The 19,894-nt window shown below is 43.9% G+C and overlaps 1 protein-coding gene across 4 annotated transcripts in view; it reads right to left on the bottom strand.

Moving 5' to 3' along the window:
• Positions 1-19,894, bottom strand: part of PSD3 (pleckstrin and Sec7 domain containing 3) — a 131,843-nt gene that overhangs the window by 37,469 nt on the left and 74,480 nt on the right. The gene's annotated exons all lie outside the window — the stretch shown is intronic.

The raw sequence follows: 19,894 nt of genomic DNA, 5'->3' as shown, positions 1-19,894 counted from the left end.
GCACCCCCAAGGCCTTCTCCCCAGGGCTGCTCTCCATCTGTTCATCCCCAGCCTGTGCTGATACCAGAGGTTGCTCTGACCCAGGTGCAGCACCTTGAACTTGGTCTTGTTAAACCTCTCGAGATTCCTGATTTTTATCTTGTCCAGATCCCTCTGGATGCCATCTCATCCTTCTGCTGGGTGCCATCTGCATATTTGCTGAGGGTGCATTTGATCCCTTCATCCATGTCATTAATGAAGACATTAAGTTACACTGATCCCCATATGAACGCCTGAGGGACACCGCTTGTCACTGATGTCCATCAGGACACTGAGCCATTGACCACTAGTCTCTGGATGTGATCATCCAACCACTTTCTTATCCATCCAGTGGTCCACACACAAAATTCATCTCTCTGCAGTTTAGAGACAGGCATGTTGTGGGGAACTCTGTCAAAGGCTTTACAGAAATCCAGATAAATGACATGTGTAAGCCCTTCCCTTGTCCACTATTACTGTATTCCACAGCCATAGGGAGGAGGAGAGAAGATCCAGCAGGCAGGAATTGTGCAGCAAGATTGATTTATTTAATTATTTTACAAACTCTTTTATAGACTTTTTTCTTCATAGTCTAATTGGACAAAGAATCAGCCACCCCCTGGGGTGGTTGGCTAGAATCCTAAAACATCCATTGTCAAAATAATTTTCTACTGTACCATAAACATAGTTCTACAAGATCGCAGGTGTTCATAGTTTAAGAACTCTGCAAATATCTTCATGAGAGAGAGAAGTATCTCACAGACTTAGAAAGAAGCAAGAAAATTTCTTGCTAGCAGCAATAATGTATCCACAGTCCACAGAATGTGGTCACTCCATCATTCAAGACCACTGGGTTGATCAGGCAGGATTTGCCCTTGATGAAGCCATGCTGGCTGTCTTGGATCACCTCCCTGTTCTCCACATTCCTTAGCACAGCTTCTAGAAGACTCCGTTCCATGATACTCCTAGTCACAGAGGTGAGGTTGCCAGGGTTCTCCTTTCTACCCTTTTAATAGATGGGTACAATGTTTGCCCTCTTCCAGTCACCTGAGACTTCACCAATAGAATGGTGAATTCATGACTACCATGACTTTACAAATACCATGGAGAGTGGTTTGATAACTACATCAGCCAATTCCCTCAGGACTCTGGAATGCATCTCATTGGTTCTCACAGACTTAGGTACATTCTAGTTCCTCAGGTGGTCATGAACCTGAACTTTACCTACAGTTTGCAAAAGACTATGGCCTTGAAATTCAAAGCTCAGTTTAACTCCTGACTCTCAGTGAGACATTTTTGTCAATGATTTTAATGGGGACGTTAAAATTTCACCATATGGGCTTACCTGTGAAAATTTGCCAGAATAGCTATCCCAAAGTCCCTGAGCCTCACAGACACCTGAATGTTTTCCCAGTCATACACCTAAACATAAACACGTTCAGTTTCTAAGTGCAAAACAGAAAACGAATGTTAAGCAACTTTTGTGCTTGAAGATCACCATCTTGGACTGCTGCCCACTAACACCGTTTCTCTTTCAATTCATAGGAAAGGTGCCAGTAGGTTTGACACCAAAGGTAACAGTTCTGTTGTTGAAACAAGCCTGCAAAGAAAAGGGTAAGTCAGTCTGAAGGCTGACTTAAGCCTGGGTGAGTATCAAGACAGCTGGGATGGATTTTTTTTGAGAGAAAGTACATACATCAGTTGGATAAGTATGTCTTATTTCAGCCCTCCAGTAGCTGATGTATACAATGGTTAAACCCCTGGTATTACTACAAGCTAATGGAGTTCTTCAAATAGGTCACTTAACTGAAGTGAAGTATTTTGGTATGGAATGTCCCTGATTCTCACACGTATAATCCACATTTGTAATTCACCTTATATACATAGCTAGATTTACTCTCTCTGGCACATAACTCCTACACAGCCTCAAAATATGTTAACGTGTAGAAGAACTGTTGATGCACATGATTAGCAAAAAGTAGCACATCAAGTATGAACAAGCCTGAAAATCACATACTATAATAGCTATGACATGATGCTCAACAGAAACAGTAACATTTAGATAGCCTTAATGTTGACCCAAACTAAAAATAATTTGGAAACTGAAGCGTTGAAATTAGCCTTGTGCATATGCCACAGCTGAATTTGCATGAGCAACACCATAAGCATATCCCACTCTTCATCCTGTCATCCACTGGCTCCTTTCTGAATCTGGAAATCTTATTTGAAGATCCTTAATATTCAGCTCTGTGGACATCTGGCTTAACTGAACCATACACAAGCAGGTCAAACATACTGGTGTAACTCACCTCATGCTGATGCTACACAGGCAGCAACTCTCGGTCACAGTGTTCCAAAAAACGTAGGTTTCTCAGAGCAATACAGCAGATATGCACACCAGGAATAATCATGCCTCATTCTACTTACACTGAGCTAGCAAAGAGAGGTCCTCACCACTAACTGGGCTTCACTGTACCATTCAGAGAAATATGATGAAATATTTCCAAGTCTGGAGTTTTCACTACTTCTAAATAACCTGTCTTCTGTGAAGTTGTGTAAGGAGCTCTGAACCAAAGGCAAACAGCCAAAGGTGAAGGGATGGGCATTTATGGCAACTTGTAAGCAGTTGCTTAATTTTCAGTGAAAAGCTATCACGAGATTTTAAGACCACTCTGCAGAAAGAAAGCAAAAGAAAGAGCTAGTATTTTCCTCCTGCCAGTTCAGCAGAATTAGACACAACTCCATTTTCCTACACAAACCAATGCTGATACTGGTTCCTGGGGTCATTGAACATTTCTTATATGATTTGGCCAAAGCTCCTGTCTTATTCTTTGACTTGTTTTTTTCTTCCTGCTATGACTAAAATATTCTCTTACATTTTCAGCCAGAAAATTACTTCCAAATACAAAGCAAAGAGGTTGCATATTTTCCCCAGTTGCCTCCCATTTTTTCAGAACTAGTATTTTTTTTCCTCATCTAGCTGAATGAGTTTTTGAAGCAGCAAAAACCTGGCTTGGGGAAACACATTTGTTGCTCTCTGGCCCAAATGACTACAACACTGGGTCAAAACCTCTGAAATTAACACCTGCCTTGTACAGGTTTTTATGAGATATCACTGCTAAGCACATCTCTAGGGATCACTGCAGCCAAAGAGCAGAACACATAAAAGCAGCAGTCCAGATTGGTGCAAGGACAACAAACACCCCAGGCTTTTGCCTTGTGAAAAGAGAGGTATGTTTGTCCCAAACTTTACTAATGAGCCAGACACTGTCTTCCTACTTTAGGGAGTAAAAGACAGCCAGTCATATGGCACACATCTGACCAAGGACATGGTGTCCCCCACAGAGCATCAAATAGAGCCTGTCAAAAAGTTTATGGTATTTAAGAAACAGAAAAACTGTAGAGAGCATTCACAACAGCTGTATACACAGCATGTTCCGTGTGTCTACCAGGCATGTTCACTGAGACCTCAGCAAGCAGAGGACCTCTCCAGGGATGCAAATACATGAGTTCTCATCCAACCCATCCAGTCCCCCAACCCACCTCTCTGGCAGAGCCTGCTGCAAGGCTGTGCACTTGCTGCTGGACTCACTGGCCTTTCAGAGCTGCTTTATGTCCCTTCTCCAAAATTCTCCAGTTATTCTCCAAAATAACGGACACTTGAACATTTTCCTGATGTCTACCTGGGCTCTCAGATGTTCCAGAGAAGTAAAATTTCCTCTTGCCATGTTTTGCAACTAGTAGCATATGTGTACAGCACCGCACCTGCCCCCTGATTTATTTCATGGCGGTTCCCCAAGGCCCTGATGCAGACAGCAGCTTTTCTCAGCAGACATTTCTCCAGAGTATGACTAAATCAAACAAACTTGGAGACAAGCACTTAAATGCTTCACTAAATTGCAACAAAACTCATCACAGACTATGGCATGGCCATGACTTCCACTGTATTCAGCTACCTGCAAGAACAGGTTTTTATTTACTCCTGTTTTCTCCTGGGAAATGAAAAAAAAAGAAAAAAGAAAAAAATTAAAAAAGGAAAAAAGGAAAAAAAGCTCCCATTTAAAGCACTCTTACAGACTGACAACAGTCACCATTTCCTACCTGCTAGCCTGGGAAGTGTTTGGCAAATTCACTATGTAAGCTAGAGAACAGGAGGCTGGACCACAGCAGTGAATGACAGAATGAATATTGCATGGGTCTCATCTTCCAAGCTGGACCGATACCAATCAGAAAAGGGAAAGACTTTCTATCTCTTTTGTCACCCAGGGCTACTGTAGACAAGATCCAAACCCCCAGATATCAACCACTCACCTGTGTCTGACTTCAGTGCTTTGACTTTTTATCCCTATTACCCAGAACACAAAGACCTAACTCCTTAGAGTTTACAGCTTTCCCCTGTCTGACAAGTGTTAATCTCTAGGTGCACTGCACCTCAGGCCGAGCACTGCTGTAAGCTTCTCAGAGAAACAAGTGCAATTTTGGAGGCAAAATAAAAGAAATTGACTGCTACATAAAGCAGAACAGTAGGCAAAATCCTAGCCACCTTTCTTGTTTTAACTCCAATGCTGTTTCCTACAGCTCCAGTTTGACCCTTAGAAGACTGCAGTGTAAAAAAAAAGAGATTTGTTATGTGTTTGTGGGATTTGTTTGTATTTGTTCATAAAAGAGGCAAGAAACACTTTCCTATTTAAGTGGAAGGCTGTAACTCTAAAAAACTGCTGAATTCCACCCCCATTCTCCCTTTGGTAAGCAAGTAGGTCCACAAAAACTCCAGATTTTCACAAGCTCTTACTGGCTGGTACTTTCAGTCCAACTGGAAAGAAAAGCAAAACTATGGAGAGAATGCTTCTGAAAACTCCTGTTTATTTTACAGAGCTACCAAGGAAAAAAAAAGTCATTCACTACCCTCACCTTCCTCAAAATCTTGTCACATGCACAAACCACTGGACCCATTTAAACAGGCTGCTCTTGTCACCTGCTGACTGCCAGTGATGCTGGGAGTCAGCCTCTGCATGCAGAAGCAATGGTACAAAAGAAAGGCACAACCAGGTGTGTACACAGGGACAAAGACCTAGCAAATTACCCAGATACTGATCTTGGTAAATCATCTAAGTAACAAGTAGTTGCAGGGCCCCCAAAGCCCACCCAGCAGGTGCAAGATGCTTGAAGAGATCCCAAAGCACTGTACAACTCCTCCCCTCAAAAGGCAACATAGGGCTGGCTCTTGAAGCAAGCTACTGACTTTCTGTTTGCACTAGCCCATACAGAAAAGCCTGCCAAGAGGGAAAGGAATACACCACACATTTCTTACACCTGCTCCACGCATAAAAGAGGAGCCAGAAATACCTGCTGTGAGACGGTAAATTGGCAAAGCCAAAACTAAGTTCATAGAGACAGCAGGGATGACCCAGACTGTCTTCAGTTCTTGTCTGTCGTGATCTTTCCTTGCACCCAGTTTCTCCCTGATTTTTGGAGTCATTGTTGGAGGAATGATCTGATCATTGCAGAGGATAGCCTGGGTGGCTTTTGATGCCCCCAGGACAGGGCTGCACTTAGGCTCTGAGCCAGGCCCTTGCCACACTTTCCTGCCATTGCCAGAAGCACCCCTGCCTGGATACATTTCTTCTTCACCTCCAGCTGCTAATGGCATGGGTGATTCCAAGCAGCAAGGAAGCCCCAAATACACCTCTGGGCAAAGATGTGCTCAGTCTTTGCAGTCACAGCATCTCCCCCAGTCACTCAGCACCTGTCCATCAGCTTTGTCCTTTGGAGCAGAGCAGCCAGCCAGGCATCAGCTCCAGCTCCTGCCATATGTACTTTACTGGATGGAGAAAAAACAACTGAAGTAGCAGAACTCTACAAAAATAAAACAGGTTACAGAGGCAAAAGATACGAGACATTCCAGGTGTCTGCACAGACTCCTAATAGGTGTTAACGTGCTCATCCTTTGGACCAGGGCATAGCTCTGAATCATTGCCTTCTGACAGGTTTGGATGGGGAGCAACACAGTGCTATATATCACTCATGGCTTGCTGCTTGAGTGACTACCTGAAGGCTGGCCCTCCCCCAGAATACAGATCTATACTACTTCACCACCTGCTATTTGCCACCTTCCCTCAAAACCCAGATCTTGACATTTTCTTCTGTCCTCACGCACAGATCTGTAACACCTGGCAAGGCAAGGATAAGGGTTCTGATCACTGAGTGTCTGTAACTCCTTGCCAGATTCAAAGCCCACACGCCCACGATTTCTCATGAATTTTCCCCCCTTCTGATGGGGATGCAGCAAGGATGCCAGAATAGTACCCCAAGAAGCCTGTGCATTAGTGCATGGCATGGCATGTCTGCTGATACTGTTCTCAATTTTAAATTCCACTGGTTTGTACAACAAACGTTCTTCTAACAAGCCGGCATACATTATTCATAAAACAGCACAGAGCTGTTCAGCAGCATATGGAACCGATGAATGTTGTTTTGGTGTAGGAGGAGATAGGGTTGATAGGAATGTTTTAGGGGGAAGGAAAGGAGATTATTTCACCCAGGGAATTTCAAGTGCGTCACCAACTGGAGGAGAACATTTCGAAGAGAAACTCCTCTGTTAAAAATCTGGTTTGTATGGAGAAGGAGGAGGAGGGGGAGAAAGAAAAAAAAGGAAAGAAAGATTGTACCAAATATATCATCATAAAACAGAAAAGGATGGTTGGCTGTGGCTCCTGAGAGCCAAGAAATTAATGCCACACAAGAAATGCATCCTTTGTACTGATACACAAGGCTTGCTTGAAAAGATTTTTTCTGTACTTGCTGAAGTGTTTCATCAGTGTTATTGTAAAGGCAGCATACTGAATTATTACAGATAAATAGAGAAAAGGCTAGAGGAGTGCTTCTTGATAGTGGAGCACCTACACAGCCTATTTCAACAGTTTTAATGGCTCTGTGCATTTGCAGGCAGGACAGGCACAAGTACTTGGCAATTCAGCCCCTGGCTGCAGAAAAGAAGTCTGTCACAAGAAGAGACTAGCGACCATGCTGGGTCACACGGATGATCCTAAGTTTCTTTGACTCACCTTGCATGTCATCTGGACTTGAGCCTGCTCTCCAGAGAGCAATGGTACATAATTCACAGTATCCTTTTCACAGGTTCTCCTGCTGCCCTAAGGCTATGGTACTTGCCTATAATACACACTCAGGATGCAGCCCCCTAGTGAAGCCTCTATACACACGGAGGCACTACCTGATGTGCGTCAAAGAGATGATAGGTACTTGGGCTACCTAGCTTCTCTGACACTGGCAGCAGGCAGACCTCATCTGCGGGCACCATGTTGGTGCTTTGTTCATATTAACTAAAGCATGACGATACATAATACTCTCTAGCTTAGCAAAAAAGGCTGAGTCACATCAAGTGAAAAGTAGAAGAGGAGTATGTTTCTGAGGCACAAATGGTTTAAATCTGTCTCCTGTCCAAAGTCAGCTGAAGCAGTCACAGAAACGCATCTTGGGCACTGTAATCACTTTATATGGGGAGTAGATAAAATACAAGGCAGTCTAGACACAAAGAGGGAAACACACACACAGAAATATGAAGAGGACAAGTCTACAAACCAAGCCTTACTTAAGACTGAGGAGATCTACAAGACATCAATGATCAGAAAAGCCCAGCCTAGAACTGAAGACATTTCCTGAGAAGTGATGCATGAACACATATGCAAAGAGTTACACTGATAAAAAGACCTCCTTTGCCACACTACAGATTAACAACCTCCAGGTTCTTCCACCAACACAGCAGTATCAAAGAGCCAAAGCTCAGTTATAAATCAGTCCTCCAGATCAGTGACGTCTTAGCAAAATAAATGGGCAGACAAAGATCAGAATGGGGAACAGAGAGATGGAAAGAACAGGGCTGTCCAAAATCACGAGACCAATCACTTGCAGAGCTGCTTGTCATCTTATCAGCCAGGCAGGCATCACTGAAGGGAATGCAGGGATCTTCTCAGCCCTCCATAACACAGCTTTTACACATCTTAGATGCCCTACAGATACAAAAACCTTTGTGTGAAATAAGAAAACAGCACAACTGAAACAAAGCTGCAGTGTTCTTCCCACCTTATTGAGATAAGCAGGAAAAGAAGTGGATACCTCTCAAACAACAACCTACAGCACTTAGCAGGCAGAAATGTGAATTCCACAGAGGAATGAACACAGAGTTTTCATTACTGCAGTAGTTAACAAACTGTGTCAGACACCATTCCTGGGAAAAAGTCCCTGCCCTGAGGACACTCCACCATGCATACACACTGGACACAAAGCCTGTGAGAGGGAAGACATATAGATTAAGTAATTCACCCAATGTCAAAAGACTTGAGTTTTTACCATAAGCAGGAGAGCTTTCAGGCATAAATCCTCCCACTGAATACTGTGCAATTATTCCCATGCTTAAGGTAAAAGTGATCACAAAAGCAGGGTCCCAGAGCACCTGCACAATGCAGCCTTTACTTTAGTATTTGTTGGAGAAGCACATACTGCATCAGCAACAGCCTGAAAATGATGGCCATGCTATTTCTCTGCCCCAACTCAGCAATACACTATTTCTTAGATATGGTTAATAAGGTCCTGAAAACAGAGGCTCATTAAATTGAACTGAAAAAAATACTTAGATTTAGTTCTGTTTGCAGTACTCTGTGATTTAAGTTACACAGCTCAGGCTCTGAAATGCCATACAACCTGTAAGCCAGCAGAGAGTGATCTGCTAGGAACTACTGTACAGCACTGGGATCTTTTCACCATAGCAGAGGAGACTTCTCACAGAACAGACAGGAGATTCAGGGAAGGGACAGTACAAGAAGATCCATGCCTGTGCCTATTTTGCATGCACATGGAACCAAGACATAGTTAAATGCTTGGCTGATGCACTGAAATATTTCACCCTGATTCAACACACCTTTGCAAGTGGTTGTATCTTCTAATCCCAAGGGCAGAATCAACTGGCAATAAGAATGAAATTAGAGGCACATTTTGGTCACTGCATAAAGTTCATCCAACCCTTGGAGACATGGAGCACCTTTGAGAGGGAGACGGCTACTAAAGCGCTTGCCAAGAGTTCCTGGGTGCCTCTCAGTTATTGTGTGGGAGTGCGGGATGAGGAAAAAAAAGAGATGCTGCATGGAGTGGGGGTTGTTTGCTTAGGAACTGAATAACTGGGCTGGGCTGGGTGAGGAGATGCTGCACACAGTCACTGTAGCAGCTGGGCACAGCCTGTGCTACCAACCATTACCACACACTAACATATTCCTGCAAATGCACAAGCAATGCCTTCCTAATAAATACTTAACAGCAGTACTTAATCATGCATGCAAGTGGGACAATATTTTCATCTAGCACCCATGCCTACTAAACCACAGAGCTGTAGATAAGGAGCAAAAATTATTTTTCTACAGAAAACAATTCCTATTAAAAAGATAATCCCAAGGACATCACCTGCCAACTCTGGCACCTTTCCCAAGTGCAGAGCTCCAACTAGCATTGTCACTAGCAAGTTTTCTCTGTTTACTATTGCACCAAGCTCAGTGACAGGGCATTCAACTAAGACCCGATCATTATAACACCAGAGCTCTTCCACCTTCAGGTCTCTCCTCAAATGCAGAGATTTTTTTTTTTCCTGACCTGACAGCAATTCTGTGATCACTGCAGATCATCCGGAGCTCTTAACTCCTGCAAAGCATAACCTTTTCACAACACCAACCCCATGCCTAACCAAGCAAACCACTATTGATATTTAGTTATTTACCTTGCTTTCTTTAGTAGAAAACTCAGAGGAATTGGAGATTTTCATAGATTTTGACCGATGGGACTGCCGCCAGAGAGATTCTTCTCGGGAGTATTTCACCGAACCTGTGGCTCTCACCCGGACTTTGCTGGTGCTCTGAACACTGTTAACTCCAATCATTTCCAAAAGTGAGCGTATGGGATGGGAAGGAAGAAAGCTAATGGAACTTCCCAATCCCCTGCAGAGGAACTGGAAAAGATTATGTCTGGAGAGCCCAGGCTCAAGCAATCAGTGTTTGCTTAAAGCACACTAGGCTGTTTTCTCCAGCATCTTCAGGCACACTGTTTGGAGCCAGCCTGATTGTTCCAGGCATTGCTCACGTCACTGGACGGGAGAAAAAAAAAAGAAAAAGAAAAAGAAGAGGCTGATAGAAACTCCTCCCCTGCTCTGCTCCGCTCCCCTCTCCAGCATCAACTCCCCCTTCATACACACACCAACAGTGAGAGGGAGAGAGGTGGAGAGAAAGATGCTGGAACAAATGCCAGCAGATCAAGCAAGGTATTCATTTTCAGTTCACACAGCCACACTTCCCTGCCTGCAACAGCCTGCCATGCTCATTACTGCCTGCAATGACAAAGAACACTGTAAAAGAGTCTTCAATCACCTGCCAGCTACAGGCTTCTGGATGTGAGAAACACTGATGGATTCCTAAAGCACCAGAAAAACGAGTGAAAATCCACAGCACCATAACGAAGTACTGGCAAGTCCCAGAGAGACGAATCAGCAAATTTCCACAACTCTAAGTGTTTGCACTCATTAGCCAGAGTCCTCACAGGGTGCCTTCCCAGGGTGCAAGAGAGAGCAAGGCCACTTTCACACTCTAAAAGCAGCTTAGGGGAAAAGAGATGACTTTCCCAAGGTGATCAGTGCAAACCAGCAGCAGAGCTGTGAACAAGCAGCTAGGGACTCATCTCCCCACTCAGCAGCCAGGAGAGCTGCAGCCATACCCCTCCACAAGCAACCTGCATGTTCCAGTGGCTGCCCCACAAGTGATGCAGCTCTGGAGTGGCACCCTGTTTCTCCCTTGTGGCAAACCCATACAGCCTAGTGATGAGAGAGCCACTACCACTGCCAGAGGCACCACTCCAAACTACAGGAACCTGGTTCCAGAGGTCAGGCACTCTCTCAGTGCCCAGAGCCCCATTCCTCCATGCAGGGGGCACGGGGAGGCTGACGCTAATAGGAACTGGTACTCTAACTGAGGGCTGGATGCACTGTATATGGGAAAAGAGAGATGTTTACCTCAATGTTGCAAAAGCACCATCATTTCTGGCTCCTGGAGACCCAGAATGCAGCAGACTGTGCATTGCCATGGCAACATGCTCCTATGTGAGAGAGAGAGACTGCTCTGCTCTACTCAGCACAGGATCGTGGCAGCTGCCGACAGACACTGGGCAGGTAGAGCAGCTTGTGTGAGAAGCAAGGCAAAAGTGGACAATGGGGACATTGTCCCAAACCCAGAAAAGGCAAACAGTTTGTGCAGAGTGAGCACAAGGAGCTGGAAGACTGCAGCAATGCTCCCGTGCTGCAGGCTAAGACCAGGTACAGCAACCTGCCCCACGCCACCATATCACCAGGCAGGGCAAGGACAGCAGCAGTGGTGTTGGGGTCTGGGAGGACACAAGAGCTCTCATCCCACTCACACCACGACACACAGGGAGCAAGTCTGTGCACACACAGAGCAATGAGGCAGGGCTGCCCTGGCATGCTGATGTTAATGTCCTGTGCTGAGATACATCAGCCAGTCAAAAGCTGGCTGAAGAGGCTCCAGTCTCCATTCACATCTCAGTCCCATTCTATTCTGCCAAGCCATGCGAAGGCAAAGTGAGAGTTTGCTCACCCTATGTCGTCTGCCCAACAGCACCTAAGGCTAAATAAGATGCACATTAACTGAGTGGACTTTTGCCCTGGTTACATCTTCCCAGTCTCTTGCAATCAGGAATTTACATCCTTACAGGGCAAATGGCTAGACAGCCACATGATGGTCCTAGGTGCGTTTTTGCTCATAAAAGATGCTGCTGTCTTCCCAGCGTGCAGCAGCCTCTGACAGCATTAACCCTTTGCTCATGTTGCCCCCAAGGATGCTACAAGGTGCATAGCCTTCCCACAGACTGCAACAGGTGTGGGCCATGCTGAAGGACAATGGTCAGTGGAACAGGGAACAACTAACCTAAATATCAACACAGAAACTGTCCCCGGGGTGAGAAACTTCTGATTCCTCACAGATTCTGCCTCCATCCTGCTTGAGGCACAGATTTCTTCCCTTCTGGCCAACAAGAAAAATACATTTTCATTTCCACAACAGTCAGATCTAGCAAGCCCATCCCTACCTCACACATTAAGATCAAATCCCAAATGTGCCCCTTTTTGACACAAACTGTCATTGCTAGAGGATAACTGAAAGGAACCCTTTTTTCTAGCAACAAGCATGCTCTAAGTTACTTCTGCCACTTCCCAAAAAAGGTTTTATGTTACTTAACCCATGTGAAATTATCCACTGCTTGCGGAAAAGCTTTTCAAAGAAAATCTCTTCTTAGAGGAAATTTGCACTGCAGTCAAACCACTCCAGATGAGCTAAGCAGCAGGTCCTGACAGGTGCTACGTAAATGGCCACAAATCGCTTTCTATCCTAGCAGTCCCCTGCCTAGCAGATTATTCTTGCTCTCAGAATAAGGCCAACTCCCCAGGCACCCTCAACACATCTAAAATAATTATACTCCCTAAATATCACACACAGACCTAGGCCAGTGTCAATTACACAGAGCAATTTTATTATTAAACACAAGCTAGACTGAATCAAAGCAGTATTTCTCTTCCGTCACCCACAGTACCATCACTGCTGCCTAATTGTAGCAGTTCATCTAAGCATTCCCTGAGCTGAAGTTAGCAGATCCTCAGGTAGGACTTGTTCCTTACTTCAGAAAGGAACAAGTCTGTTTCTTGGAGTCCAAAGCTCCAAGGGCAAGAGAATGTTCTTTCTTCTTTTTTTCAACTGAATACGGAAAAAACTTCTCGGCTCACACTCTCCCAAAGAGAGCCTCCTGAGGTTATGCAATTGAAGCCTTAAATGTCTTCAGATGTGTGATTCAGTTTAGATTTCATCAGTGTCCCTAATTTTCATCTGCAAGTGATAATACAATCTTGTACTCCTGACTGAGCCAGTATTCTGTGTACACACTGACTGTGTCCTGGGGAAAGACCATTCTTCAACATTTGAGAAGACCCACCATTTTAGAAATTAGTATGTACACAGGATTGATTTATGTTTGTAACTGAGCAACAGGGATTTCTGAGCCAGAAGTGGGCTGTTAACATAAATAGAGGGATAGAAGGGATGTTTTTAAAGAGGGGCTGAATTAGCTGTGCAGTATCAGAAGAATCAAAGCTGACCACACCCAGGGGACCCTCCAAGTGTGTCAAGAATTCATGATCTTCCTCTTGTTCAGAAGTTAGCAAAGAGGTGGTAGGAAAGGGGCAGAATGTAAATATTCATTTAGTCAGTGACACCATTGGGGTGATCAAAAGGATTGTGACCCTATCTAGGGACCTTCCCTATCAGTTCCTCTGAGGAACAAACCTTTTAGGAATATTTTGAACTGAGGGTCAAAACAGATGCAGAGCAGAAAACCAGAGTCTCTATTATTCCTTCCATCTCATCCTTTTAAAGCCACACAAAAGCTCTTCTCTTGTCACAAGGCACTAGGTCAGACCCCACTACCCATAGAGGAAATGCGCAGCTGTTCCAGCTTACCCTGAAATAAGCTCCTTTCCATCTGCTCCTCCCACCAGTCAAGTTTTCCGGGGAGGCAAAACATACTCAGTCCTTGCTTGGTCCTCCTAATGTGATTCGGCAAATCAACACCACAAGAAGAAAAACTGTAGAATTCAATATTGGCTTTTGGGGTACAAACCTAAGGACCACCTTACTCTATCTAAAGAACTCCAATGTCATCAAAGTCACAGGAATCCATTAGCATCATTTAAGCCTGTCAATGACAAATACAAACACAAACTGACAAAATACATAAAGATGGACATATCAATTACTTAAAATATACCCTCAAAAGACAGTAATGTATTTGTGTAGAACAGAAAGGTAGAACTATTTAATGCTGCCACTAAATACTGTTTGTAAAATAAACAACATTAAATCTTTCCTTCATCCTTCACCTTTCCTTCTTTCTTCATCTTTTTTTTTTTCTTCTCCTTCTTGGAAGGGGAGGGGAAAGTTAATTCTGACAGATAAGCTACTCATATACAATGGCGCTACAGAACTAGAGCTTAAAACTGATCAACAGTAACATTCCTGTAATATTAAGATAATGATTTCTTAGGTCTGCTGACTAGGGGGAGATGACAATCAAGATTAAATCTAAATGTCTCCTGTGAGCAGCAGAAATACTAAAGCAACGACTTCATTTCTAAATGCATAAGCAACCAGGTCAACAGGAATCCTAGCAGGGTAAGAGCTGGCATGGTGGGAGAATGATGGATGACTGCATGAAGGGAACTGAACTACCTCTGTTCTAGGTTACAGGAGAGGAAGGCTAAAAGCACATCCACAACCAGCAGGCTCATGGTCACAGCACAAGTCTTTGCAACTGACTTTTTACATCAACAAGCACCTAGAAGTGAGAATGACAAAACCACAATGGCTGGTGGAAAATCAAATCAATCCTGGTATCACTGTATCTCTCTGGGATTCGTGCTCCATCTTGTGCCAAAAGAAACCACTCCTAAGGTAAGTGCCCTGCTGAGAATGATAGGAGATCACAGATTTAATGAAAACAAGCCATTGGATAACAACAGGGATGCAAAGAAATCCTGCACCCTGTTATCCTGATTAGCACTGCAAGTGAAGAGATGCCTTTAGCCATCCTTATGTTCCTTGCAGCAGATCTGAAAACAGCTGTTTCACAGACTAGCTGTTCTACTTCCTGGCAAAGCACTATAGTATCCAAGGGAAATAGCTCCTCCTCTTGAATTCCTCCTTTTAGGAATTATCATCTGGTGCCAACAGAGCTCACAGAAATTAAGTGAGCCATATAGTAGGCACCAACTAACACAGACCACCAAGTTCCTTAACTTAAAGCTGTCAAATGTAGCTATAGAAAACAACAGCACTTCAAACAAATCCATAAAAGCATCAAACCCCTAAAATTCTGCATAGCTGTGACAGAAACCCACAGGAAAGTGATTCAAGAACTGCTGCAAAGCCTACAAACCATCTCAGATCAGCTGCAAACAACCTCTGCCTCTGTCCCTTCAGTGAGGTGAGCATGCTTAGAGTCAACACCACTGAAATAAACCCCTCACCATTCCCCTAGAGATCCGCATTAAAAACAAAGACATGAACAAACAAACAAAAGAAACCCGACCCAAACCAAACCAAAACCAATCACCCTCCAAGGCTTCTTACAAACATCAAACACAACAAAAAGCAAAAAGGGAAAAGGAAGAGGAGGACAAGGAAATGGCAGGGGAGTGGTGAGGACGTGGGGGAAGGAAGGAAAAGGGCAAATGGAAGGGGGAGAAGGGGGAGAAGTGGGAGAAGAGTGGGAGAGGAAGGAAACTGAGGCCACTCTGAGATCCACACAGGTTTCAAGTGGCTGCCACCTGTGGCTGTAGGCATTGCAGTAAAAGGAGGAAAAACAGGCATAGCCTTCGACATCCCTTTTCTCCACAATTCCATCTGCCAATGGAGTCATGTCCAGCTATCTTGCACCAAAAGCAGGTGAAATCCTTTCTACATCTCATGACACATTCCAGAACCCATCTGTCAACAGGACAGAAAACTGGTGCCTTAGATTTGCCCCACTTTTGTACAAGGATCTTGTGAATACTTATTAATCCAAGAAAGCAACCTCAGAGGAAACTAAATATTCCATTTAACATCACAGGAAAGGAGAAAAAAAAAATCTAAATTTAAGGACTAGCCTAATGCTCTTGTTTGACAGAAAACACTGTAACTGGGTCAGAGAGAGAAGAGTCCAATGTTATTTGGAAAGTGTAGTGACAAACAGAAGGAAGGAATAACAAAGATTTATACAGCAATATAAATATAAAGGTGGTGGAAGGAATGTTCTCATTTCTTCTTTTTTTTTTTTTTTTAAATATGGTATAAATTATATTCCTACTTCTCCTTCCCTTGAGATGCAGCACAGAACTTAAATTTCAAGCAGATCAGTGGGTGGAAGATCAAAGAATGTTTTTCAGAATTTGTTGTCTACCTACATGGAGGTGGGAGTAATATGTCATAGGGACCAAAATGTATGTGTGACATTGTATTAGAGATTTCCCAGCCTGAAAAGGGTCCAAAATCCCTATTTTGAAGTGGCAAAGTGCATCATTCCTGGAGACTACCAGTCTGTATCCTCCACACTTGACAGCTGACATTCATCCTTGGGAGCTGCTATGCATTTCAGTTACAGTGGGAGACAAGTGACAGCCTTGGCTATCTGACAGGCTGGAGAAGCCAAACATCAAATAATTCCCTTGTCTGATCAACCTGAACAAGACACTAGAGAGCTTGCCTCCACGGATGAAAATTAACCCCCCAAACATTCATTATGAATCTGGTATTGAGCCACATAATTGCAGCCAGTAGTAATGGAAATTCTTAGCTGACTCTGCTTGGGTTTCATTCCTTGCTGACACAAAAGCCCGGTAGGCTAGGTGAGATCTTTTGAGTAACAATTGGAAAGTAAAGAGGTGAAAGGTTGAAGGAGCAAAAATAATTCAGAGAAATGCGATTGTGAAAGCAGAAACAGGTCCATCCTGAAATCCAGCCTGCCTCCTAATAAGATAAGCAATCCCTAGTACCACCCCTGGACTTTTGCAGAGCAATCCTTATTCTTGGATCACCTTTACAAAATTTTATATTTTAAGCCTTGTTTAAAGTTCTGATTTGCCTGCTCAGAGACACAGTTGGTATTAGGCTCTTGCTATTATGAGGCTTTCTTCAACTCAGTATCTGGGTTTATTTGACTTGAGAAAAAAATATATAGATTACAGATTTTTCTTTTTATATGCATTGAATTAAGTTCCTGAAATGCAAAACAAAAATATATTTGCATTTCAGCAGGGCAGGAAGGTGTCAGGAATCTGTGTAATTCGAAGGACACAAAGCAAAACACACACCATCATAACCTGGTCCAATTCATAGTTCTGCACATATATGCTTTAAGTGGGTATTACTCTTGAATAGGACAAATGACAACACCCAAAAACCTCTAAGCTGAAGGAAACAAAGGTTATCATGGCAGGAAGGTTCGCAGCAAGGATGGGGAGGAGTAAAGGCAAGCTGGGTGTTCCCTCCAGTCACTATAGATCTGTGGCTCCTCAGAGAGGGAAAGTAAAGTATGCTCTCACAAACAACTATTTAAGACAAGGATTAATGATTTTGTCCTGCATTCCCTGACTTTTATACTGCCAGATTAGACTCTGTTGTCTCCTAGCAGCTGAAAGGGGCCTTCGGTAACAGATCTTCCATTTCATACAGATAAGAAATAGCCCAGAAATACTATTTCCAACGGAAGTATTGTTAAGAGGATAAACTTTATTTTGGGGAAGAAAAAAGGAGGCAGAGCTCTGTGTTATTCAGTTGAGCAAAGACACTTGGTCCTCTCCCTCCTCTGCCCACTGCTGCAGGGTGTTACAGCAGCCAATGCAGTCCTCCTGGGGCCATTTTGGCATGCTGTCACATGCTCTCATCTCTCCAATTCCATTAGGTTTCCCTCGAAGGTGGAAATTTCTTGCCAAAAAACCACAAAATGGATGAAGTACGGAGACTGCTGATGAGAGCAATTAGGGCGTACACAGCAGTCCAATTAGTGTGAGTTCCTCTCTGTAAAGGCGGGGCTGAGGGTGTGCAGGGAGAAGTTATCCACCTGATACTCATTCTCTTCTCTCCGCTAAATACCTGAAATGATTGGAATGGATGAAGTAAGATGCCAGTAATTGTCTTTAAATTGAGTGTTTGCTTTGGAGGGCTTTCAAAGGGAATTAAAAAAAGAGAGGGAGAGAGAGAGAAGGCAGAAAGACAGTGGCAAAAAAACCCCTTAATTAAAGTGCAGGGAACTGATAGCAATATGAGATAAATCCTACTTCACAGCTTCTACAGGAAATTGTATATCCCAGGAATCCTGATCAAGAATTCAGATTGTTTAGGAAATTAAGGAGGACTGGTTCTTCAGAACAGTTCAGCACCAGCAACTCCAAGTTAATTTGGTCACTTCATTACAGTGTTTCTGCAGGAGATAAGGCCTACCCAAAAAACAGCCTTTGAGAAAAAGCAGATCTTTTATGCAGGATTGGCATTTTATCTCCATCAGCAGCCCCTGACAGGATGACTCTAGCCAAGTCCCTAGAGAGCATCAAGTACCTCAGCATGATGGAGGTTCCCAGAGAGTACAATGGGTCAGTGAAGAGCTACCACCTCCTGCCAGAAGACTTCCCCACATCCAGTGTTCATGTCACAGGGCAGCACTACCACCAGTCAGCCCATGTCAGCGGTTGGGTAATGCCCCTGATTCCACGAATGAGGTGTCTTGGACACTGTAATTGCAGAGGACATTTACTTATGCAGAACAGGTGGTACTTTGCACACAGCCTAACAACAGAGTACCCCTTCCAGAACACTGCCTAACATAAGCAGGGATCCATTTCCTCAGTGATGCCCTCTTGCAGGCTCTCTGTGGACCACAGAAGACATTTTCTCTCCTTACATATGAAAGGCCTTGTTACTGCCACCTTCCTTGAGTGGACTCCCACACACCTTGTCTCAAGACGGCAAGAGGAAAACATAGTGGCCAGCACCATACCAGCACTTTATTTGTGGGGACCACACTGCCTGCAGGAATTGAAGAAGAATGTATGGCCAAAGTTAGGCTGTTTCCAAGCGAATCTCCTTCTCATTCCAGAAAATCTTGTGAAGTCCAGCTTTGAAGAAGGCTATGGTCACACAATACAATTCCCTAGCATATCACTGTGAAGATGGTATCACTACAGCGTGTTAAAGCTGGTGTGAGCACATGAGAAAGAAACCACTCCTACACTGTAATGAGGTTCTTGATGCTGCCAAAATGTCAGACTGATTTTGTTCTCTTTCCAAGGAAGGCGATTCTAGCCATGGCTTCTCTTTCTACATATACATATATAGATAGATATATATATATGATGAATACATGAATACAAGCAGACCCCATGGGGAGAAGTGCACTTTTAATCACAGTTTGGCACACTTGCCTATACAGGTTCCAACTTTAAAAGCAACCTCAGATCTGACTAAAGGAGTGAGGAAAAAGGAAAGGCAATGAATCCTTGTGCAGATGGGTGTACAAAAGCAAAACTCCTCTCAGGTTTAAATGAACAGACAGCAAGATACAAGGTGAGCAAGATCATATTAGCATTTCTCATTTCTACTTTCACACCACAGTGAAATATCTGTTCTCAAAGCACAACTAGTGACACACAGAGAATCAGGTTGTGAAGACCTTGTGGTTTTTACCAAAAGTGTTCTCATTGTTGGAAAAAAACTTAATAAAAGTTAGCTCCCCCACAGAGGTGGAAAGAAAGAACTAACTTGATCTGATGTCCCAAGTTTTCTGAGACTGGTCACACGGAAGTGTGTCCCTCCTCACATGTTGATGTATGGCCCTTGGTGTGCTATTTTCCTACCCAGACAAAACACTCAGGGCCACACTCTGCACTCAGGGTGAAGGGATTGACTGAAGACAACGTTTGACTGATGCCTGTCAGTCAGCTGTCCTGGATAAGCCCAAGCATTTGCATTTGCACCCCTGAATCTGGGAACTGGATCCACAGAAAATGCTGCACAGAGCTTCACAAGCCCTGGATAAACACTCAACTCTCCCTGGCCCTCCTTCTCCTCCACCACTGCTCAGCTTTGCTCAGGCTCAGCAGAGTTGCAGAGCTTCATACAGGGATGCAGCAAGGCCACAAGGAGAACACGGGGAGCCTGCAGAGGCAGAAAAGCCCACTTGCTTCACCACAGGTCTGCATTACTCACCAGTGGGTGCTCAGGACCTCACTCCC

Source organism: Corvus brachyrhynchos, unplaced genomic scaffold (genome assembly GCF_000691975.1).
Source record: "Corvus brachyrhynchos isolate BGI_N302 unplaced genomic scaffold, ASM69197v1 scaffold547, whole genome shotgun sequence".
In the NCBI taxonomy this organism is placed as follows: domain Eukaryota; kingdom Metazoa; phylum Chordata; class Aves; order Passeriformes; family Corvidae; genus Corvus; species Corvus brachyrhynchos.
The sequence above is the reverse complement of the archived record's forward strand: the minus strand, read 5'-3'. Positions and strand labels throughout refer to the sequence as shown.